This window comes from Hypanus sabinus, chromosome 2 (genome assembly GCF_030144855.1).
Source record: "Hypanus sabinus isolate sHypSab1 chromosome 2, sHypSab1.hap1, whole genome shotgun sequence".
Classification (NCBI taxonomy): Eukaryota; Metazoa; Chordata; class Chondrichthyes; order Myliobatiformes; family Dasyatidae; genus Hypanus; species Hypanus sabinus.
This window is the reverse complement of record NC_082707.1, coordinates 88,033,969-88,059,592: the sequence shown is the minus strand read 5'-3', so window position 1 is coordinate 88,059,592 and position 25,624 is coordinate 88,033,969. Positions and strand designations below refer to the sequence as shown.

General features: G+C 42.4%; 1 protein-coding gene, 1 long non-coding RNA gene and 1 pseudogene across 2 annotated transcripts in view; 1 reads left to right on the top strand and 2 right to left on the bottom strand.

Moving 5' to 3' along the window:
• Positions 1-3,391: 3,391 nt before the first annotated feature.
• LOC132381040 (uncharacterized) lies at positions 3,392-24,887 on the bottom strand. The gene is made up of 3 exons (XR_009507903.1): positions 24,823-24,887; positions 24,073-24,168; positions 3,392-3,854 (listed from the first exon to the last, which is right to left on the bottom strand). It is a non-coding gene; the product is annotated as an uncharacterized LOC132381040 (long non-coding RNA).
• On the bottom strand, positions 6,971-9,985 carry LOC132390614 (alpha-1,4-N-acetylglucosaminyltransferase-like; annotated as a pseudogene).
• The window catches only part of scly (selenocysteine lyase), a 48,315-nt gene continuing 47,542 nt past the window's right edge, over positions 24,852-25,624 (top strand). The window contains exon 1 of the mRNA XM_059950144.1: positions 24,852-24,981. The gene's annotated coding sequence lies outside the window, so the exon portion shown is untranslated. The remainder of the gene's footprint in view (positions 24,982-25,624) is intronic.

The window sequence follows — 25,624 nt, the reverse complement described above, 5'->3', positions numbered from 1 at the left end:
ATGTGCTGAGCTTTTGGAAGGCATCAACTTGAATAAGTCACCGGGCCTGGATGAGACATACCCCATTCTGCTGTGGGAGGCTAGAGAGGAGATTGCTGAGCCTCTGGCAATGATCTTTGCATCATCAATGGGGACAGGAGAGGTCCAGAGGATTGGAGGGTTGCAGATGTTGTTCCCTTTTTTAAAAAAGGGAGTAGAGATAGTCCAGGAAATTATAGACCAGTGAGTCTTACTTCAGTGGTTGGTACACTGATGGAGAAGACCGTGAGAGGCAGGATTTATGAACATTTGGAGAGGTATAATATGATAAGGAATAATCAGCATGGCTTTGTCAAAGGCAGGTCATGCCTTACGAGTCTGATTGAATTTTTTGAGGATGTGACTAAACAAATTGATGAAGGCAGAGCTGTAGATGTAGTGTATACAGATTTCAGCAAGGCATTTGATAAGATACTCCATCCAAGGCTTATTGAGAAAGTAAGGAGGCATGGGATCCAAGGGGACCTTGCTTTGTGGATCCAGAACTTGCCCACAGAAGGCAAAGAGTAGTTGTAGTTGGGTCATATTCTGCATGGAGGCCAGTGAGCAGTGGTGTGCCTCAGGGATCTGTTCTGGGACCCTTACTCTTTGTGATTTATATAAATGACCTGGATGAGGAAGTGGAGGATGGGTTAGTAAATTTGCTGATGACACAAAGGTTGGGGGTGTTGTGGATAGTGTGGAGAGCTGTCAGAGGTTACAGAGGAACTTTGATAGGATGCAAAAATGGGCTGAGAAGTAGCAGATGGAGTTCAACCCAGATAAGTGTGAGTTGGTTCATTTTGGTAGGTCAAATATGACAACAGGATATAGTATTACTGGTAAGACGCTTGGCAGTGTGGAGGATCAGAGGGATCTTGGAGTCTGAGACCATAGTTCACTCAAGGCTGCATCGCAGGTTGACTCTGTGGTTAAGAAAGCATATGGTGGATTGGCCTTCATCAACCATGGGATTGTGTTCAAGAGACGAGAGGTAATGTTACAGCTGTATGGGACCCTAGTCAGATCCCACGGAGTACTGTACTCAGTTCTGGTTGCCTCACTATAGGAAGGATGTGGAAGCCATAGAAAGGCTGCAGTGCAGAGTTACAAGGATGTTGCCTGGATTGGGGAGCATGCCTTATGAGAATAGTGAGTGAACTCGGCCTTTTATCCTTGGAGCGACGGAGGATGAGAGGTGACCTGATAGAGGTGTATAAGATGATGAGAGGCATTGATCGCATAGATAGTCAGAGGCTTTTTCCCAGGGCTGAAATGACTAACACGAGAGGGCACAGTTTTAAGGTGCTTGGAAGTAGGTACAGAGGAGATGTCAGGGGTAAATTGTTTACGCAGAGAGTGGTGAGTGTGTGGAATGGGCTGCCTGTGGCGGTGCTGCAGGCAGATAAGATAGTGTCTTTTAAGGGACTGCTGTATAGGTACATGGAGTTTAGAGAAATGGAGGGCTATGGGTAACCCTATGTAAATTCTAAAGTAAGTACTTGTCCAGCACAGCATTGTGGGCTGAAGGGCCTGTATTGTGTTGTAGGGTTTCTATTTTTCTACTGCAGACAGCTAACACATTGATTACTGCGAACATGGAAAACTGAAAGACTGTAACTCGAATTCTAATTTTAAATCAAGCACAGTTAATTTACTATTCATAACAAAGTAATCGGATTTATTTACATTTGGATTTTTCACAAGATTGTATACTCTCACATTAAACATTCCATCGTGACAAGATCACTCTTAATTAGAGAATTCCTCATAATTGGATCACAAACAAATTCTATCTCTTTACTTGAAAAGGTTTAAAATTGCCCATTCTGCAGCTGTTTCCTTGGCAGACTACTCCAGAAAACTGCTCTCACTTCAATTAATTTATATTCATTCACTTGCTTGGTGCGCCTTCCTGTGTTCGCATGGTGCAAGAACAAACTTGACCAAGACTACTCAGGGACTTGGACTATATATTTTTCACTATTTTTGTGACTGTACGTTTTCTTATATTGTAACCATATGTTACTATGTGCAATGTGCTGTTTTACACCTTGACTCAGAAAGTAACACTGGTTTGTTTGGCAATATTCAGCTATGATTGAATGGTAATTAATTAAGCTTGAAACTTATATTCCAAGTTACTTTTACCCAGTGGATTTGCTTAGCAGTGATTACTATATTACCACATCTTATTAATTCACAAAATAGCATGCTCTTTTTATTGCTTGATTAAATGACCCCAGCCTAGCTCCTCTCTCTACCACAATCTATTCTCACGAGTTCATGTGAATGCAAAGCTTCAACAAACAGGGTCTTAACAAAAAGGTTAGAACTTGGGTTAGTATCAGAGGACGTATTCAAATGAAGGAAAAATCTTGTGTTGAAATGGTCAATAGGATCACAGTTATTTGATTAAATGTGCTCCCAAAAAAAAGTGCAGGAGTTCTGGATATGGAAATCCAATTCATTACCCTCGCAAAACTCCAGCCCACAACCTAATATTGAAACCATCAGACTCAATTTTCCCCACCCTGAGACATCACACAGACCCCAACAGTGTTGAAATAAAAGGCCTTTGTTTGTGCTCAGAGGTGCAAAGCTCATTCTATCTCATGCAGTTTTCTGGTGCCCCCGACAGTGAAGCTTCTTGGTTTGGAATTTGCGGACCAAACCGAACAGTACCCATCACTGCTTTAATGCAGATGTTGAGACACCTTGTCAATTCTTCCCAAATTGTTGTTATTCCCCCTGGCTATTTATTGATCCATTTCAATTCCCTTTCACCTAAACCATCCCACTGGTTTTCATGTCCCTCTGGTAAACAACCCCAGTATCACTGTCTATTGACACTTACCCAAGTTGCCTTCCATTTGGTAAGACCTCAGTCCGTTTTGTTTCACCATGCCTCCATCTGTGGCCAGATTGGGTGCAGGGAGAAGAGCAGATGATGAAGCCTCAGTTTAGATGTTGTTGTTCTGAGTTAGGTTGAGATGAGACATGGGTGATGAATTTAATGCTGTGAGATGAATTTCCTTCTCCTGTGTTTTGTATGTCAGAAACCTTAAGTGTTCACACTGTGCTGAAGGCATTAGTTTTCAGTTCCCAAGGCTGGCGCCCTCTCAAACCTTTTTTTTTTTGCCTCTTTTGCAATGGTTACTCCAGTCCTTTACTAAATTGTCCTGAAACTGAACCAAATTCCTTAGCATCAGCAGTGTCTGGACTGCTGTGATTGGAATTCCACGAACAGCAAGGTGTGCAATTTAATTGGAAACAGAGCATCAATGTTAGTTGAATGAGAATGGCGGTGGAACCAACAGAGTTTATGGTAAGGTCAGGTCTCAGCAGAGTCATTGTGGGAGGCAGAGGGGATTGGCATCTTGCGTCAGAGACCAGAAACCAGCAGAATCGACTTTTGCGAGTAGCAGCTCAGAATCTGAGACACAAGTGAGGCCGATTCCACAGTCAAAGGCTGAATCTCAGCTAATATGGTTTAAGAAGCAAGCTGAAGCCCAAGGGGAGCAGGTGAGGGGTCACTGTAGGCTGGATAGCAGTGAAGTACAAAGATAAATAATTCACATGCCCTGGCTCAGCTCTGAGGTGATAAAAACCCAGATATCCCAAGAGCATCCAAAGGTGAACTTTCCTGGTTAAACAGAACCCAGATTTCCATTCCCAATCATAGCCCAACAGCATCAAAAAGGGTATTGCATTTTAAATGAAGCCATCAAAAGTTCCTTTATATGAAATTCATTGTGGGTACGACAAGGGTAATTCATGACCGAAGTTACCAGTCAATTGTTCTCCATTTTGTGTTAGAAGAGTCCCACCTAATGCTGAAAGGAAACATTTTATTAGCAACAGTAACATCTGGGGGGCAAAATCTGACCACCTTTTGTATAACAAATCAATTTTTGTACAAAGTGCTGTGCAGGAAGCAGAATTTGTAACATATATCATAGCAACTTCTCCCAATGAAGGCAATTTCTTCAGAAAAGTGCAATGAATGATTAGGCATAATACGATTAAGAATAGTCAGCACGGCTTTGTGGAAGGCAAGTCGTGCATTACAAGCCTGGTTGAATTTTTTAAGGATGTGACTAAACACATTGCTTCAGTAAGGCATTTGACAAGGTACCCTGTGCAAGGCTTATTGAGAAAGTAAGTAGGCATGGGATCCAAGGGGACATTGCTTTATGGATCCAGAGCTGGCTTGCCCACAGAAGGCAAAGTGTAGTTGTAGACAGGTCATATTCTGCACGAAGGTCAATCACCAATGGTGTGCCTCAGGGATCTGTTCTGGGACTCTTACTCTTTGTGACTTTTATAAATGACCTGGATGAAGAAGTGAAGGGATGAGTTAGTAAATTTGCCGATGACACAAAGGTTAGAGGTGTTGTGGATAGTGTGGAGGGCTGTCAGAGGTTACAGCGGGACTTTGATAGGATGCAAAAATGGGCTGAGAAGTGGCAGATGAAGTTCAACTCAGATAAGTGTGAGGTGGTTCATTATGGTAGGTCAAATATGATGACAGAATATAGTATTAATGGTAAGATTCTTGGAGTGTGGAGGATCAAAGGGATCTTGGGGTCTGAGTCCATTGGACACTCAAGGATGCTGCGTAGGTTGACTCTGTGTTTAAGAAAGCATACGGTGCATTGGCCTTCACCAAGTTTAGGAGCCGAGAGGTAATGTTGGACCCCACTTGGAGTACTGTGCTCAGTTCTGGTCACCTCTCTATAGAAAGGATGTGGAAAGGGTGCAGAGATTGACAAGGATATTGCCTGCATTGGGGAGCATGCCTTATGAGAATCAGAGTAAACTCAGCCTCTTTTCCTTGGAGCGATGGGGGATGAGAGGTAACCTGATAGAGGTGTATAAGATGATAAGAGGCATTGATCAGGTGGATAGGCAGAGGCTTTTTCCCAGGGCGGAAATGGCTAGGATGAGAGGGCACAGTTTTAAAGTGGTTGGACATAGGTACAGAGGAGATATCAGAGGTAAGTTTTTTTTACACAAATAGTGGTTAGTGCATGGAATGGGCTGCCAGTGACAGTGGTGGACGTGGATACAATAGGGTCTTTTAAGAGACTTCTGGCAGGTTAATCGATCTCAGAAAAATTGAGGGCTATGGATAAGCCTAGGTAAATTCTCAGGTAAGGACATGTTCAGCACAGCTTTGTGGGCCGAAGAGCCTGTATTGTGCTGTAGGTTTTCTATGTTTCTATGAATGGATGATTGTGGACAAGTTCAATCTCAGTCACTGACTGCAGTAACAAGGGCATGTTTTATCATCTGAGTGGAATCATGTCGCAATTCAATGGATTTTTAATTAGCACTCTTACGTTCTTCTTTCCATGCCTATCTCAATCCTTCTAATTACCCCCAACAGTTTCAACATGAGCCTTTTTATGTTATTGTTAGGCTATTTTTTAAGCAATTTTGCCTGAAATTTGTAAAAACTTTTAAAAGGTGGGGCGAGCACCTTTGACTTTCTCAGCTCTTCTGTTACTCAATAAGATCATGGCTAATTTGTTATCTCAAGATGTGACCTCATTACCAACACATAAAGCATTAACTCTCTCTAGTATGACAAAATCCTGATCTCTCAATTGACCTTGTCGTGACCTTTGCACCTTATTTGTCTACCTGCATTGCTCTTCCTCTGTAACTGTGACACTGTATTCTGCATTGTTATTGTTTACTGCTTTGTACTATAAATTGAATGATCTAGTTGGATGGCACACAGACAAAGCTTCTCACCGTATCTCAGTACACGTGACAATAATAAACCAATTACCAATTTTGTATTCAATTCACCTAGCCACTGAATGCTTTTGTTTCTTGCTAGCAGAATTATGCACAAAGACATGATTTTCCATTAAAAGCTTCTGCATGCCATGTTGCCACTTCCAAGAGTGTAATTTGTTAAAGCTTAAGATTTGCAGTAATTAATCCACTGTTAGTCTATGCGTAAGAGATGCTTACCTTGGGTGATTGTGGATTTTAATTATTAAATTTAAACTGAGTAGCAATGAACAAGAGCACATAAGACACTGTTATTGTCAAACAAAAGAGGATAACTTCACTCAACTTCACTTGCCCCAACATTGAAATGTACCCACAACCAATGGACTCAATTTCAAGGATGCTTCATCTCATGTTCACAATATTAATTGCTTATTAATTGATATTATTGTTTCTTAATTTTTTGCATTTGCAGTTTGCTGTCTTCTACACTCTTGTTGAACACCCTAGTTGGGTGGTCTTTCATTGATTCTCTTGCAGTTACTATTCTATAGATCTGTTGAGTATGCTCACAAGAAAATGAATCTCTGGGTTGTATATGGTGACATACATGTACTGTTTTAATAAAAATTTACTTTGAACTTTGAAATAAAGAGAGCTTCTGTGTGACAACCACTGATGGACAATCACACCTGGAGACGGGAAACTAGTCTTAAGCAAGCTGTACTCCAGTGAGTTCTCTGACTTTATGTCCTCTTTCATTTCAATCAATTTCCCACATCATGAAGTTAAATGTTATCTTTCTTTTGTCAGCATTTTCTTTAGCGTTTATAATTTTCTTTGCATGTGAACAATTTCTTTATTTTGATATCTTTATTTTTCTTCCAGGGAAAGCAACAAAGTGCCCTGGTAATCTCAAAAGTTTCCTCTAACCTTAATACATTTTTACAGAAAGGTCTGCCAAATGCTGCTGCTTTCCTGTTCTGCAGTGAGTTAACTGTGGAACAGCCACTGCATGGTGACTGCCAACTGCCCTCACTGCTCTGGTGTGTCACACAAACTTGAAGTTGAAAATTGGTGTTTGATTACAATTGAGGGTGAAATGAAATAGACAATATACATCTTTCGATATTGGAAAATTTGTATCTTACTTTTGTCATACATTGTAAAATTTCAGATTCTAAATTATTTAAGTATTACTGGACTAAACGATATTTTTATATGTAGTTGGACAATATACCTGGAAAAAGTGTTCGATTGGTGCCCCACTTCCAGCAACAGTTTATTTCTTAGCAGAATTCATAAAATTCCAGACATGTGCTCCATATGCAATTGAGAAAGTGTGTTCTATATCCTCCTTTTCCCAGTGAGCATAGGACCTTCCCCATGCAACATATGGGATTGGGTAGAACCATTCTGTGATCCATAAAGAGATGCCATTGCATTCTCTTCCAGTGAAGGTAGCTGGATCATCAACATTGCACCATTTCTTCAGAAAATGAGTAATCAGACAAGGACCTTGTTGACCTGAATCCCTCCAGCATAATTGGTCACAAAATCTTTCAAGCATGCCCAATAAAACCAATTATGACTGTTATAAGATCCCAATGCTGCATTATTGAAATTTCCTGCTCCTTCTAGACAGACAAAGTCAGCAAATGGTAGAGACTTCAATGGTATAATGTCAGTATCCAGGTAGATGCCCCCATATTTCCAGAGCAATGCTAATCTGCAGCCATCAGCAAGTACCTGGGTCCAAAACCTTTCCATCTCTAGATTTACTTGTGGTAGAATAGACAAAGTTTAATTCATTATCTTAATTTCAATTTTTTTCTAATTTTCCATGTTCTAGTCCACTGTGTCTCCTCCAAGAGTGAAGGACAGTTCATCCAGAGAACCCTGCTTGTAGTGGTTACAGTCATCACACAAAGGCGCTACAACCAGTACTCTAAGGGAGCATGTGAAATGTTCACTCCACACAACCCCAGACTGCAGAATGTGCACTTTGCTTCCACCGAACCATGTCAAACACCCTCAGACTAGTCCCTCAATCCTTGTTAATCTGGTAGCTCCTGTAGGAACTACCAGGGGCTGCCAGATAGGAAACAACTGTGAACACACTCCTACCAGATGTGACGTAGAGTGAGGATACATTGGGAAAAGTATGTAGAGATGGAAAATCTCCTATAGGCACTTTTGCTGCTTGTAGTGACTTCTCTTCCTAAAGTGTCAATGTCATACAGCAAAGAAACGAGCCACCCAGCCCACCACATCCTTGTCAACTATTATGTTCATATCTACATTAGTCACATTTTCTAACATTTAGTCTGTTGTGTCTAGGTACATGTTAAATACTGTTCACACATGGTTTAATTCTGACTTCAACCACATTCTGAGTGAAAAAGAATCCTTTCTCAGATCCACACTAAACCTCCCCTAATTTGTATATGGGTGGCAGAATGAAATGGGTTGGAGAAGGATTAGTGTAAGCCAACCCTTCGGATAGCTGATGCAGTCAACGTGGCCTGAAGGAATTGCTTGCATGTTAACTCTCTCTATGACTCTATGGGCACTGTCACTGCAAAGCTTTGCCTGGGATTTCCCAGTCATTATCTGAAAGGCTTCTCCTGAGAAATTCTTGGCAGTGAGACTGACAGCCCCTCCAGAGAATACCACATTTCATTGCCACCTGCTGGCATATTCCTTTTGTGCACCTGGCCTTTCACATTCTCACCAACTGCCTGCACCTACCATCACATTCGAGCCTTCCCTGCTTGCTTCTGCCACATCATCCAGAAATAGGGAACACCTCATTTCCCAGCTATAGCAATCCATACGGAGCAGATGCAGAAAGGAGGGCAACATACACTTCCCAAATACAAAAAGGTTATTTAGATGCCACAACTTCATAACATTGATCAGGTGAACATTTTTCTGGTTATTACATACACATCACATACTAAAGGAGGCACGATCTCAGCAGTTTGGGTACAGCTCCATATTCTGAAGAGGGCTCAGAAGACCACAATAATGTAGTTAATCACTGCCTGACAGTCCAGAAACCCACCACCCCTTCTAAGTATGCATTACCTCTTTGGCTTAATAGTGTCTGCTGGAAGAACTGCAGATTTCAAGGAATCAGTGAGAGTTGTAATGCATTGCAAACCTTGACACATGGCTTAGGAAATTCTGACTGCAAGAAGAAAAGCCGGAATAGGCTATTGTTTCCTCAGTCAAACAGTAATATTGTGATTTAACTTTCAGTCTCACTCTTCTTCATTAGCATAATATCTATTAACTCTTCTCATAGCAAAATATCCAGAGATCTGTCATGGCTGACCTCCCAAGCATACTTCACAGCCTCTTAGGCAGAGGATTTAAAAAAAAATCACAATGCTCTGAGTAAAAAAAACTCTTTATGGTCATGGAGCCATAGAGTCATATAATCACCATAAACACCTGTTCTCTCACTACTGATTCACCACATCAGTGCACATTAACCCTACCTGTGCCTCTCATAATTTTATACACCTTTATAAGAACGGTCTTCATACTCCTATGCTTCGATGAAAGAAGTGTTAACCTGTTCATCTCCCTTGGTAACTCAATCCCTCAAGTCCCAGCATATTGGCATATCTTTTATAGTAAAAACGAACACAAAATTCCATCTGCAGCCTCACATAATCCAAAGCATAACTTTGATACTCAGTTCTCTGACTGGTGAAATCCAGTATGCTAAAAGCTTTCTTCAATAGTTTACTGTGCTGCAATTTTCAGGGAAGCAGGTACTTGTACTCCCAGATCACTCTGTTCAACATCACCCCCAGGGCAGTACAATTCATTATCAACATTCTACCCTTTTTTTACCTGACCAAATTGCACCATTTATCTGAACCAAACTCATTTAATTGGTCCATTTACAGAACTGATTCAGACCCCTCTGCAAATCCTGATAACCGACTTCACTGTCAAGGACACCAGCCATTTTAGTGTCAGCTGCAAATTAACTAACTATACCCTGTACATTCTTATCTATTTCATTGATATAGATAACAAATAGTGATGGGCCTAAATCCCTGGAGAACACCTCTAGTCTTGGGGCTCCTGAGAAACAACTTTCCAAATCACCCAGCAGAATGGTAAACCTGTTACTTTGAGAAAGTGATTCTCTGGTTCCAGACACCTGAGACAATGGAAACATCATCTTGGCATCTACCATGTTAAGTCCAAGAATTTAATAGGTTCAAGGGGTTAACTCTCATTCATCTAAGCTCAAGAAAATTTGCATTGATTCTGCTTTATCTCTGCTCTAAATCATGACCTTCAACGTATTTAGAGTTTGCCCATGAAATGCACATGTACTTTGAGCATCGGTGTGCCTCAAAAGGGGCCAGTGAGGATTTGGACAAATTAAAACAGTTGATAATGATTGAGCAGTCTAAAAGCTGCATCTCTGAGGGTATGTGGACGTACTTGGACGAGAAGGAGGCAGAAACTCTGTCTGCGACTGCCAAGTTATCAGACGATTATGCCTTAACACTCAGGGTAAAATTTCCTCCAAGTAAGAGCTACCAGAGAGGTAGTAGGGATGGTAGAGAAAGCCCACCGGCTAAGTCAGAGAATAAGCCGGGGACTAGTGGAAAGGGTAAGGAGGAGGAAAAGCAGACTGGAAGGAAGTTTCCCAGCTTTACGTGTTATAATTGTGGGAAAGCTGGCCGCATAGCATCTAAGTGTCTAGCTCCAAAGAAAGAGACAGGGGAGGGAAAGGCGCCAATCCTGACTGCCTGCATTAAGCCAGCTGAAGTGCCGCTAAAGGAGGGGGAGTCAAGCTGAGTTCAGGAAGGATGTGAGAAATTTCTTTTGAATGAGTTGGTATCTGTGAAGGAGGGGTCAACCTCAGTGCCAGTGAGAATCTGGAGAGACGCTGGGACTTTCAGTCCTTAATCCTAAACAATGTGTTGGAATTCAGTGCTGAAACCGAGACCGGGACGTGGTGATAGAAGGGGTTGGAAAAGGGACCGAGATAGTACCATTGCATAAGGTACTTTTGAAGTGTGACTTAGTGTCCAGACCAGTCACGATGGGGGTGCGGTCTGCACTCCCGATACGTGATGTGGATGTCTTACTCGGGAATGACCTGGCGGGGGGGGGGGGGGGGGGGATGTGATCCCAACAGTTCAGCTCACGAGTAAGGCTGTAAGTGCTGAGGACCCGCCCACAGATTCAGAAGTTTATCCCATTTGCGCAGTAACCTGGAGCACGGCGAGAAGGGCTGCTTAGACAAACCCTAATTTAGCTGAGACAAACATTGATTTAGCCGAGGTGTTTTTACTGTCCCTGTATCAGAAGGGGTTAGAGGACAGTGAAGTTAAGGAGAGTAAGGGGGTCGAGGCAGATTTATCGTTGTCAAGGAAAGACTTTGTGAAGGCACAGAGCAAAGATGAGAAACGGCTGTGGCAGCTGGAAGGTCCAGTGTTGGACACTAGTGATTTGTACAGCTTGAAAGAGCTGTTTGCAGTTGGAGAATTTAAGGAGTGTGTTCCCGATAATGTAAGGGCATTCTGAGATAAAAAGGATGCTGCTACCTTGGGGGAGTCTGCTGGGTTAGCAGACGAGGTTGTTTTAACCCACAAGGTTGAGTTTACTCCGGATGGGAGTTGCCCAGAGAGTAGCTGGGAGGTTCAGGGGAACTTGGAATTTGATACTGGAACTGGTATTGAAAGCCGAGAAGAGGCAGATGTCCCATTTGCCTTTGTTCAGGTTGTTGAGGTACTTGTAGATTCACAGGGTACTGAACCTTGTGTTGAGACTCAGGAAAGGTCTGAGGTGTCTGAATGGGTTAAAAAGGAATGCAGTCCTTTTATGTCAGATAGACTTGGTTCAGTGAGTAAGGGGTTAACCCTGGTGCCAGTGGAAAGTGAGGATTCTCAGTCACTTGTGTTAGACGGTATTCTAAAAGTTAGTGATGAGATGAAAGCTGGTGATGTGAAAATTATTGAAGATAAAGAGAAAAGTGTTACTGGACTTTTGAATAAAGTAAATTTAAAGTCTGGATTGGTTTTAGAAGCATTGACCATGATGAAGGGATGGTGGGTAGGTAGCAAGGTGCCTGCTAATCTGTTACAGTTTGTTTTGAAATTTAAAGATAAGCAATTTAGTGATGTTGTTCAAGTATGTGATTTGGAGAGGCAAAACTTGAAGTGTTGTTTTGCCCAAGAGAGATCACCTGCAGATATTAAACTGGAAACTAATAGACTTAAAGATCTTGAAGATAAAATTAATGACTACCTTAAAATTAATGAGTTGTTTGGAAGTTCAGAAAATGGGCTTAGTCTGGAAAACATTGGTGATAAGCTAGCACCTGTGCAGGGGGTCTGTTAAAGCCTTATCCAAGCTGGTAAGCAAGCTGATCCCATGAGGGTTAAGTGCTCTGCTTTGAAGTGGAAAAGAGACAATGGTTGACCCAAACACCACTTTGAATAATAGGATCTGGTTCTGCAGGAATTTGACTTTTTTTTGTGACAAAGCTTGTGAGAGATAAGGACAATATCATGGTAGATTGACTGGTTGAATGTTAACTTTAAAAGTGAAATAGAGATTAGTACTTGTATACGCTTCTGTAATGTACTACATGATAATCACACATTTATTAGTTTAAACTCTGTAATATACACCTAAGTTAAAAACTATTCCACTGGAAAAAGAATTACTGTCACTTATTCCAGCATAACAGCATTTTGAGGTTTACATTTGTCCAGCACAGAAGCCATTGATAGTTTATACTAATCACAATCCATTGGTATTTTTGACTAACATGAAGGATAAGAATAGGCGACTGCTAAGTTGGAGTCTGATGTTACAAGAATTTGATATAAAGATACAACATGTAAAGGGGACTGATAATGTAATTGCTGATTGTTAGATTTGAAATTATATTTGTGATGCTCTTTTGGTTAATGGCTACTTATGTATTATATTAGACTCTGTAATGTACCTTACAACTGAATTTTTCCCACCATAAAAATTCTTTTAAGGGTGGGGGTGTGATGTGTGATGAGCAAACCAGGCTGAGATGGGGTCCAGAGTTGACCTCCCGTGAACCATGCTGCTAACAAGAGAGAGAGAGAGAAGAAGGGGGGGGGGGGGCGAGGCATCCTGCTGCAGATGCAGATAATGAGAGAGAGAGAGAGAGAGAGAGAGAGTAATTTTGTATTATGGCTTCTTCTCTAATTGTTTACTTTGCTCCAAGGATGTTTTCTTTTGCCTGCTCATGTGGATTCCTGCTGAGAAAGCAAGGCTGTACCGGGTGATGGACAGCTGATGGATGGCTGATACCCTGTCAGGGGAGATAAAAAGGCAAGTCTGCTGAGGCACAAACAGACTCACCACAGGACACTGGAAGAGCATTATGCACCCACATGAATGTGGGGTTTGGAGGATCGATTAGGGGGAATCAATCAGAGGCTCACAGTGTGTGAAGGCAGACCGGTGGGGGCTTGTGTGTATGTCCACCCTCCCCTGAGTGACAGGCTCACCATTGAAGAACAGTCTGGCCTGGTACGGAGGGGTCACAGTCAGTGACCACAATAGGACAAGAAGACAACAGAAGGTTTGCCTGCAACTGCATCATCTCTCTCTCTCTCTCTCCCTCTCTCCCCATCTTCTCCCCCCCCCCAAACGGTACAACAGCAACTGCCTCGACTTAAATTAAACTGATCTGAACTCTGCACCATCATAAGACTATTCATTTACCTCTAGACTTCGATAGAGCTTGGTTTTGATTCCTATTTCCACACTTCTGTATATATCATTGCTAACCCGTTTTATTTATATTTGCATTTCATAGTATTGTTTTACTTAGCTTACTAATAAACACTTTTAGTTACAGTAATACCAGACTCCAATGTATTATTCCATTTCTGCTGGTTTGGTAACCTGGTCACGGGGTACGTGACACTCTACTCAAACCAGATTCCAGAACTGAACTGATTACTTACCATACCACTGTAAGACTGCATCACCTAATCACTTGAGCTGGGGAAGCTTGGGAACCTTATTTACTCACCTATATATATGCATAAACTTTGCTAACCTGTTCGCCTTATCTTGTTTTATATTACTTTATTCATGTAGTTCCTAATAAAATAGAGTTTATAACAGAAGATTCAGACTCCAGGTATGTCCATTTCTGCTGGTTCTTTTTGACCCGTTAACAGGTATATAACAAATTGGGGGCTCGTCTGGGATATGAGCAAATTGGGAGCTCCTCCAGAAGATGAATAAAAATTAGTGGGAGCCATTCTAAAAATTTTTGGGAGTTTGATTGATGAGTTGATTTGATTGGGGAAATTCCCTTTCAATTTGTATGAGTGGATTAACAGCAGAAATGGAGTTTGAGGTTAGTAAGTTTGTGGCAGAACCAACCCCGGAGGTGTTGGAAGATGCTAAGAGGGATGTACTGTTTGAAATTACTCATAAGTTAGAGGTTAAAGTGACCACTCACATGAGGAAAGCTCAGCTACAGCTGTTAATAGCACAGCATTGAAGAGGAGCTGTTGGAAATGTTTGCTGAAGGTAAAGTACTTACTAAGGCTGTGGTTCAGGTCCAGGTAGCAAAACTGAAGTATGAGTATGAGTTGAAATTAAAACAGCTGGAGGCTGATGAAGCAGAAAAGCAGAGGTTACATGAGGGTAGAGGAGGCTGATGAAGCAGAAAAGCAGAGGTTACATGAGGGTAGAGAGGCAGGAAAACAAGTGTCCGGTAGGGGTAATGAACTGGTAGTAACATTTTAATATCAGCCAAGAAATTAAGTTAGTACCACCCTTTAATGAAGCTGAAGTCGACCGCTATTTCCTACACTTCAAAAAGGTGGCCAGACTCGGAAATGGTGGCGGGATGAGTGGGCTGTCAAGTTGCAAAGTGTGTTGAAGGGTAAGGCTCAGCAGGCGCATTCTGGCCTGACCCTTGAACAGTCAAGGAATTAAGATACAGCGAAAGATGCAGTGCTTAAAGTCCATGAGTTGGTTCCGGAGGCATATAGACAAAAGTTCAGGGACTTGAGGAAGTCCGGGAGCCAAACTTAAGTGGAGTTTGCCCATGAAAAACAGGTGTACTTCAGTCACTGGTATACTTTGGAAGGGGTAACTGAGGGTTTGGACAGCTTGAAAGAGCTGGTTGTGATTGAAGACTTTAAGAAGTGTGTTCCTGATGATGTAAGGGCATACCAAGATGAAAAAGATGCCACTACCTTGCAGGAGTCTGCTAGGTTAGCAAACGAGGTTGTTTTAACCCACAAGGTTGAGTTTACTCAGGATGGGAGTTTCCGACAGAGTAGCTGGGAGGATCAGGGGAACCTGGAATTTGAAACTGGGACTGGTATTGAAAGCTTCGAAGAAGCAGCTGTTTAGATTGCCTGTGTTCAGGTTGTTGAAGCACCTGTGAACTTCCAAGGTGTTGAAACTCAGTTAAGGTCTGAGGTGTCTGACTCAGTTGAAAAGGAATGCATTCTTTTTGAGCCAGATGGACTTGGTTCAGTGAATAAAGGGTTAACCTTGGTGCCAGTGGAAATTGAGGATTCTCAGTCACTTGTGTCAGACAGTGTTCTAAAAGTTGGTGATGAGGTGAAAGCTGGTGATATGAATTTTATTGAAAGTATTGAGAAAGGTGCTGTTTCTGGATTTTTAAATAAACTTGGGAAGTTTTGCGACCTTTGACCCTGCTTGCAGGACAATGGCCTGTTAAAGAAGTGTGTGAAACTGTTGAATTCTGTTTTCATAGTAAAAAGTAAACAGCTGCAAGGTCATGGAATTGTTTTTCACCATTGCGATGTGAAAAGATTGTTTTGGTTTTGCGAGGCCACCTGTCTGCATGACTATGGAGACGAGTCGAGCTAAAAGTTGCAGAAACAGGACAGATAGATTATTTGGAAATGTTCATAATGTAAACATGGTCTTTGTAAGCTTAGTGATGGTACTGAGTTTGGTAAACATGAGGTTGGCACTTATCCAGGGTGAAATTTATTCAGCAGTACAGCTAACAAGCAAGCTTGTGGCTGATGACCCACGCACAGATACTGATGAGAACCTCACTCATGCAATGACCCGAAGCATGTCTAAAAGGGCCGCTGATGCATTTAGCAAAGACAGGGATTTAATTTATGAGAATTTCTCAGAGACTTTTCTACCTTCCTTGTTACATCAGGATCTTGGTAGTAAGGATGAGAAAGGTCTGACCTTGACCAGGGATGAATTTATAGTAGAACAAAGTCGAGATTCTGAAATTGCTGCATTAAAGGAGACAGCTCTCACAGAAGAGGAGGTTCAGAGAGAGTCAGTAGGATATTATCTTAAGGATGGGGTGTTAGTGAGGAAGTGGAGATCACCTACTGTGCCTGCAAGTGAGGACTGGGCCATTGAACATCGAGTTGTGGTCCTGAAAGTTTACAGGGCTGAGATTTTAAACATGTCTCACATAGTATACCTTCAGGTGGACACTTTGGAGTGAGGAAGATAGTAAACAGGATTATGAAGGAATTCTACTGGTCTAATTTAAGAAAGGATGTTATGAACTTTTGCAAGTCTGTGGTAAAAGTCCTTATAAAATTTTTCACACTGGTGGGTCTACCTGAAGAAATCCAATCTGACCAGGGCAGTAACTTTACTGCGAAAACATTCGAGGGGATAATTAAAGAATTGGGAGCTAAGCACATTGTGCCTCCTTTGACCCTACTCAGAGAGCAATGGTCAAATCAGAATGTAAGTATGAGCGTGCTTAGTTATGTTTTGGAATTCAGAGACAGACTTAACAAGGCTTGTGACCTTGCAAAGCAGAATTTACAGCGCTCTCAGATAAACATGAAACATGGGGGAGAAAGGGTCTTGAAGCTGCTCCCTCTCCTTACCAACCCCCTTCAAGTGAAATTTAGTGGACTATATGAAATAATTAAGAAAATTGATAATTTGAATTGTTATTAGAACATTAGATAGGATCAAGGGTTATCATGACCTCGAACCTGCACCTGTGATACTGTTATGACAATGGAGGAGATTGTGGTGTCTGGTACTGGGATACCAGATCACTGTGATGAACTCCTTGTAATTTCCACAAGACTCAGAAATTCTGATGTTTTGAAAAATCTTGATGGAAAGACTCAACATTTGCAGTCCAGGCAGCGAAAACAACTGAAGAGCTTAACAAGTATAAAGGTTTATTCTCTGACATTTCAAGACTGTGTACAGCTGCGATGCATGATGTAATTGTAGACGAAGTTGATCCCATTAAGCAGCAACTTACAGAATGAACCAATACAAAAATAAAATGGCTGAACCAGAAATTGAATACATGCTAACAGCTGGCATAATTAGGCCAACCACTTCAGACTGGGCGTCACCGTGCGTGATTGTCCCTACATCAGATGGGGGTATGAGATTCTGTACTGATTACAGGAAGGTTAATGCAGTAACTAAGACAGATGCTTATCGCATCCCAAGAGTGGATGATTGTATTGATAGAGTGGGGAAGGCTAAATACTTTACAAAGATTGACCTGTTGAAAGGTTACTGTGTGTTCCTTTAACAGAAAGGGCTAAAGAAATATCTGCATTTGTGACACCATCTGGATGTATGAGTACAATGTTTTACCCCTTGGGATGAAAAATGCTCCAGGGACATTCCAAAGGATGATGAATTCAGTTATTCAAGGTTTAGAAAATACAGGGGCTTATATTGATGAGTTGGTTGTATGGTATAACACCTGGGAGGAGCACATCTCAGCTTTAGAGAAACTGCTTGAATGGCTGTCAAAGGCAAATCTCACTGTACACATTGCTAAAAGAGAATTTGGCCATGCCACTGTCACGTATCTTGGCTATGTAGTAGGCCAGGTCCAACTGGCACCTGTGTAGGCCAAGGTTCAGGCTATTGCTGAGGTTCCCATTCCGACGGGCAAGAAAGCATTGCGGAGATTTTTGGGAATGGTCGGGTATTACTGTAAGTTTTGTAAGAACTTCGCAGACATCGCTCACCCCCTAACAAAACTCCTAAGGAAAAGTGAAAGGTTTGTGTGGAATGACCTCTGCCAGGAGGTACTTGACTGCTTGAAAACCATCCTGTGTTATCACCCTGTGCTCAAAGCACCTGATTTCAATAAACCATTTTCAATCGCGGTAGACGCTAGTGATGAAGCTGCCGGGGCAGTATTGTTGCAAAAGGATGATGATGAAATTGAACATCCAGTAGATTGTTTCTCAAAGAAATTTAATGCACATCAGAAAAATTACTCCATTGTTGAAAAAGAACTGCTAGCACTCATTTTGGTGTAACCCCCTGGGTTGCCTCAGGCTCGCTCAGCTCATTCTCGTCTAGGGGGAGCAGCCTTCGGCCCCGCCAAACTGGGTAATCAGCTGGTGTGGATGCTGTGTGATGTCCCCGCCTCGCTCAAAAACAGACAGTACACCATATGCGATTAAATGAGTACAATTTATAAAGGTTACTATAACTAAGTGATTAATAACGATACAGTATATATGAAGAAAAAAATAAAGAAAAGGCACAAAACTTATCAAAGTCCAAACCACTTCGTGCACAACTGTTGGAGCTCAATTACTGAAGTCTTTTGGCCACCATTCGATCCCCTCCGAACTCCTCGACTCGCAGCTTAGGACCATCCGAAGTGGTCAACCAAGTACATCTAGCTTCATCCCCTCTCCTCAGAGTACCTCCTGGCCTCGGACCCCTGCTTGGGGTCCGTTCCTCGCCCAGTTTACAGCATCGCGTCCTCTCTCTCTCACCCCCTCGCGCCGATCTCCCCAAAAGCCCGCCAACAATAGCTTACAGACTCAGAAGAAAGAACAACATTAATCCCAATTGGTTTACAAAGGAATACAATTCCCGTTATCAGTAAATTTTAACCCAAATAAGCCTCCAGCACTCTCTCGCAACAAAGAAGCATTCCTGCTTTTAACAAAACAAAGAAGCCATTTTGATTACATACACAGTAACAAAGAAAAAGAAGAAATCCCCTTTACATTGGCATTGCAACATTTCAATGTCTACATATGTCCTGCGCAGAAACCACTTGTGGTTTACACGGACCATAATCCATTAGTGTTTCTGGGTAAAATGATGGATAAGAATAGAAAGTTACTTAACTGGAGTCTGATCTTGCAAGAATATGACATGGAAGTAAAATACATGAAAGGTACTGACAATATTATAGCAGTGTTTGTCTAGGTGCTAAGTTTAAGTTTGCAATGCTTTGCTATGTTAACTGATAATTACGCATGTATTGCTTTAAGCTGTGTAATCGATAGTAAAGACAAAAATGTTGCTGTTTCATCAAAATTTTTCCTAAAAGAAGAGAGGTGTGGTGAGATCTGAAGGATTATTCTAAAGTGGACTGTTCCTTTAAACGAGACAGAGAGGGAGTGAACAGCTTGTGTGCTATTTCTGGGAGAGAGAGCAACAGAAAGTCTGAATTGCCTTGGAAACTGAAAGGCGGAGCTATATGATGGACAGCTCCTGTTCTGCACTTGAAGATATATGCAAGGTCAGTCGACTTCTTAATCAGACACACCAGAGACACACAGGAAGCACACAACTCCAGAGGCAAGGAGGACACTGGTGAGCATTGTGTGCCCACAACAAGGGTGGGGATGTTGCTCACAGTGTGGACAAAGGAGTAACCGGTGGAATGCTGTTGGTGTCTTCAGCCCTGGCTTGGGTTGATAGCATTACCGTGGAAATGGTCCCCTTTTCTGTGATCACAAGTTGGTGACTTTTAAATAAGTTTTGGGAGCAGGAGGACGACGTGGAGGATTGACGTCGGCATCGGCATTGGAAGAGAAACCAACACTAACTCTCTCTCTCCAACTCTACTCAAACCAGATTCCAGAACTGATCTGATTACTTACCATACCACCGTAACACTGTATCACCTAATCAGCTGAGCTGGCAAAGCTTGGGAACCTTATTTACTCACCTATATATATGCATATAGTTTGCTAACCTGTTTACCTTACCTTGTTTTATATTACTTTATTCATATAGTTACTAATAAAATAGAGTTTATAACGGAAGACTCAGACTCCAGGTGTGTTCATTTCTGCTGGTTCTTTTTAACCTGTTATGGGCTACATAACACTATTGTAGCACAGCTAAAGTTATACAGCGCTTTGAATGGCCAGCAATCATATTTGGGCAGAAAATGTGATCAGCTTCAGCAATCCAAATCAGCTTTCACAAGGGACGTCGTCAGTCTGTGTGCGTACTTCATGTCTAAATATGCACTGCAACCAGTAGTTGCAGTTCAAATTATGTATGTTGTGACATTAATGCCGAGTAGCTGTACCCCAACACTGGAGAACAAAACCTCTGAAATTCAATCACACAGAACTGAATGTGAATTATTGTTATGTACGTGGGTTTTGACCGAAGAAAAGATGGATAGAGTTGCTTAGCACTTTCATGCAAGGGTGTTTATCTGGTGCATCAAGAATCAAACTTACAAATATTAGTGAAATTAGCAAAATGAAAACTAACAATATTTATAAGATACTTAGCAGAAAACAATTATAGCTACATACTATGTCCAGTATGGCAGGTCGATTTCTCTCTCCCTGCTACTCAGAGTGGTCTGCCCATTTGCTTTTTAGGCACCAGGCCATAGCTTCTTTAATTACCCACAGAGTTAACTTATAACTACATATGAATTAGAACACAACACATTTACGCATCCCCATTACTAATGAAATGGAATATTCCACCATGTACGGCAGGAAAGGCACCATAAAGCCAAACTCTTTAGGAGCCTTTAGTAGAATATACCAGGGGGAAGATATTGAAGTGCACACACTCAGTACGATGACAGCAGAATGACAAGGGTCTGTGTGTCAAAGACCACTCTCTGTCACAATCTGCATCCAATCTCACAGCAGTCACATTAAAGAATTGTTATAGCAGAGAAGGAGGCTATGCATGATCCCCAGCCCAAGAGGTTTAATTGGACCTTGCTAGACATGCTCGGAAACTTGGAAATCGACAAGAAGAACAAGTGGAGTCCACATATTGGACATCTGGTCCACTGCTACAACTGTACACGAAATGAAGCTACTGGATACTTGCCATATTATCTGATATTTGGGCGTGAGGTGATGTTGCCCATCGACCTTTGTTTTGGGACTGACTAGGAAGACCTACCACTGAAAACTTCTCTGAAGTATAGGGTGATATGAGAAGGGAGCTGAGAAAGGCTTATGAATTAGCTGGGGTCGCAGCTGCCAAGCAGAATCGAGGAAATAAGAGGAGGTATGATCAAAAGGTTAAGTTCTCCTAACTCATGCTGGGAGACTGAGTCCTCATAGGAATTTGGGGCTACCTGGGAAGCACAAGTTGGCTGTCCACTGAGCGTCTACGCATTATATAGTTGAGAGTCAGATGCCAAGCATACCAGTTTTCCAGGTGAAACCAGAGGATAGGAACGGGCCTGTCAAGATTCTCCATCGGAACCACCTTCTGCCTCTGGGACAAGAGGTGCGAGTTGACCCAGAGCCCGACCTGGAGCGTACCCCTAGTAAGAGGACGCTGCAGTGACACGGAGTGACTGAAGGACCAATAGCAAGAGAAGTTAGACTGCCCCCCTGCCCCTGAATGGGATACGGAGTTTGAGGATGAGGAAATGGGGGTGTGGTATATGCTGCCTTTTGCTAACTCCCCATTCATTGAGGAAGGGATTCCCAACCCCTCTCACGTTGTGTCAGGTGAAATTGGGAGGGACTATCTGTAGACAGACAGGGTTTCAGTGGGATCATGAAGGGATGAAGTGCGGCTCAGCCAAGTGGCAGAGGCATTTGAGTTGAAGGAGAGCATGAGTGGTAGACCGGGAGAGGCCTCGCCAGGTAGACCAGATGTATCCCACGGAATGTCTGAACCTGAAGAAGTAGACGATGGGCTAAGGAGGTCTCAAAGAATCAGCAGACTCCGAGGTAGGCTGGCCTATGTAGCACTGGGGGGTGGGGGGGAACAGTGTGTGGCACCTATGGCCTTGGTGAGCTATGTCAAGCCATTTACACCTGGGTTGGACTTTGAGCTTTGTATGAAGGGATGGAAAATTATCTCAATGTCATGAAGACATGACTAATTTTGGTGGGGTGAGAGTGTAACACCCTGGGAAAGGCTTCACTGCTAACGTAATGGTCTTTCTGCAGAAGCAGTGTTTGGGTTATGGTCAGAGATAATGGGTGCTTTGGAACGTGAGCTGTCCAATGAAGGGAGTGTTTTTTTGGGTTGTGTGCCTGACACTGGTGTGAGCTGGGTCTTTTGTTTGGTGGGAAATGAAGGGAGAAGATGCCAGAGAGAAGAGGTCATAGAACTCAACCCAGAGCAGGGCCATGATTCGATGAAGCCCGGGGAGATCGAAGGAGGATCGGCCAAGGGGAAACCATGAGCTCCAACTTGTGCATGTTAGACTGTTTCATTCAAATGGGCCCCTTTCTTTCTTTTCCATTTTAAGTCCACGTCCCATTCCCATTCTGATATGTCTATCCATGGCCTCCTCTATTGTCAAAATGAATCCAAACTCAGATTGGAGGAACAACACCTTAAATACTGGCTGGGTAGCCTCCAACCTGATGGCATGGACATTGACTTCTCTAACTTCCGTTAATGCCCCTCCTCCCCTTCTTACCCCATCCCTGACATATTTAGTTGTTTGCCTGTTCTCTATCTACCTCTGGTGCTCCACCCCCCCCCCCCCCCCGCCGCTTTCTTTCTCCTGAGGCCTCTTGTCCCATGATCCTTTCCCTTCTCCAGCTCTGTATCACTTTCGCCAATCACCTTTCCCGCTCTTAGCTTCATCCCACCCCCTCCGGTCTTCTCCTATCATTTCACATTTCCCCCTCCCTCCACTACTTTCAAATCTCTTACTATCTTTCCTTTCTGTTAATCCTGATGAAGGGTCTCGGCCCAAAACGTCAACAGTGCTTCTCCCTATAGATGCTGCCTAGCCTGCTGTGTTCCACCAGCATATTGTGTGTGATGTTTGAATTTCCAGCATCTGCAGATTTCCTCGTGTTTTCCCTTTCCTTTCTTGCTTTTTCTTTACTAACCCTTGTCTAATTAGGTATTATAAAGCTAAATCATTTAATTGTATGCAATGTCCTGTCTGTTATATCATGGTATTTATTTGTAACAGGGTAACGAATCATGCAGCATCCACACAAACAGGGTTTTGGGGTGGGCTTGCATCTCAATCCCACACGTTTGGAGGGGCTGGAGATTGTCTTCCCTAGACCTATGCAGCTGACGGAACCAGAGTGCTTCACTGAGAATCTTGGTCAAGAAAAATATTTCCTCTTCCTTGTCAACCACAGCTAATTGTGATTACACTTGAATTTTTAAAAAATGTTTCACCCCTACCTAATCATTAAATCTTCCCCAAATTTCTCTGATTTTATTTAAAAATTATTCTTGAATATCGCTTATGCCAGATAAAATGAGTCTGAGCCTACATAGTAAAATTACAGTGAAACAGAGAAAGCAGTGAGAATAAACAACATCTTCACAACAGAGAAAGCGTGGCCTTAATGAGAGGGCAGGATCAGATAAAATAATTAGGCCTTAATGACGCAGACCACTATGTTAGAAACCATGATGTCTGCCAGGGTTAAACTGCTGAAAATTCCAGCCCTGTTTCCACATCAACCTGTCCTGCCATTAAAAGTATACAGTCCCATTACATTTGATCTCCCAAAATGCAGCACTTCACATTTGGACAAGTTAGACTTCACCCACTATATCCTTTGCCAGTCTTCTATGTTATTCACAAAACCATCAATCTACTTATCATCAGTAAAGACTATTTATTTCCATAGATGACGTCTGACTTGCTCAGTTCCTCCAGTATTTTGTGTGTGTTGCTTATGTACAGCAGAGGTCCCAGTACAGTATAGATCCCTGCGGAATACCACTATGTACAGACCTCTAGCTAGAATAAATGCCATCGAACATCACTATCTATCTTTCATGAGCAAGCCAATGCTGAATCCAATATGCTAATACACTGTGTTTTCTGGATGAACCTCCCATGAGGGACCTTATCAAAAGCCTTACACCACATAGACAATATCCACAGCTATACCTTCATCACCTCCTTGGAAAATTCAATCAAGTTAGTAAAACATGACTTGCCTCACACAAAGCTATGCTAACAGTCAATAACTAGACTATGATTTTCCAAATGTTCATAAATCCTATCCCTAAGAATTCACCTCACACCCTCAGGAACTTCCCTGCTACTAAAATAAGACTCACCGGTCTCTTGTTTACAGGAATATTCCTATTTTCCTTCTTGAATAATGGAACAACGTTAATTACTTGCCAGTCCTCTGAAACCTCGCCTGCTGCTTGCTATAGGGAACAAAAAAAAATATTGGTCAAGGCCCAATACAACCACTTTATCTTGAAATTCCTTAGAAAATTAGCACACTCCACACTGAACATCTGTCCTCCATGTCCTTCTCCTTGGTAAATACTGATCCAAAGTACTCATTTAGGACCTCACCCACATTCTCTGCCTCAAAGTACATATGTCTGCCTTTATCCCTGAGTGGTCCTTCCCTGCCCCAGTTATCACCTTGATCTTCATGTATGTATGAAATGCCTTTGGGTCCTCTTTAATATTACTTGCCAAAAACTTTTTATGACCCCTCTGGGCTGACTGAATTCTCTTCTTGTGTTCTTTTCTAGCTTCTTTATAATCTTCGAGAGACTCCATTTGATTTTAAATTCTTAACCCTTACATACATTTCCTTTTTCATCGTGACCAAATTCACCACAAAGTTCCATTGCCTTGTCACATTGTCCTTTCTTCTTACAGGAATATACCTGTCCTGTACCCCGAGCAGTTTGTCTTTAAACCACACTCCATATGTCAGATGTAGACTACTCCAAAAATAACTGTTCCCACTTAGCTCCTGTATAATATTCTTTTATTTAATTAAAGTTGAAGTGACACCAATTAAAGGAACATGAACTCTCCGCGTTTCCCTTCGCTCGTCTCACCGGCGGGCATGGAGTGCCGGCGCCAGGACCAGCGGAGCGGCTCCATCCTCGCCCCCGCCCTGGCCGCTTCCGACCCGGGAGGCGAGCGCGCTTGCGCCCTGCTGGAGAGGCGGGCCGCACAGAGCAGGAAAGGCCGCGGATCAAACCGGACAGTAACGAGTGAGTACACCGAACAGGCTGGGCCCCCAGTGAACTGCCGTGCGTGTGTATTTACAGTTGACAGGCCTTGCCCCTGGGCACGGGTACTGGTTGTGATGGTGACGGGCTGTGGCTAGGCAGGCTTCCCGGACCGGTACCGGGCCTCCTCCGAACATCCTTTAAACTCCTGGTGTGCACCTTTAACTGAATTCTCAGCTCTGTTAACCAAAGGGGAAAAAAACACTTAATTTGTCACTTCGAAAACTGCAACTTTACACTGTAATCTGTAAAGTGTTTATAGTTCAAAGGCTTGATCCATACGAGGAGGTAAAATATCAGCAGTGTTTTAGCGTCAATATACAGTGGATTGCGATTAATTGGGGCAAGAGCTTATTTGGGACAAAGAACAAACACAAATTGAGAAAATAGACAGGATTCGCTTCGTTTGTTTGAGACACTCAAACATTTGTTGCAGGAGACGGTCAGTAATGTGCACTTCCGTGCTTCCAGCAAATGGTTATGTATGCTTGTGTTAAGTCACCATTTGGGCCGAAGGACGCTGATTCAAAAAACAGCGATTTTTAAAAAAAATATTTTGCTTTTATTTTCACTTTAAAACAAATTTGAGACCCTTGCCAAGATGCCACGAAAAGATCTGACACCA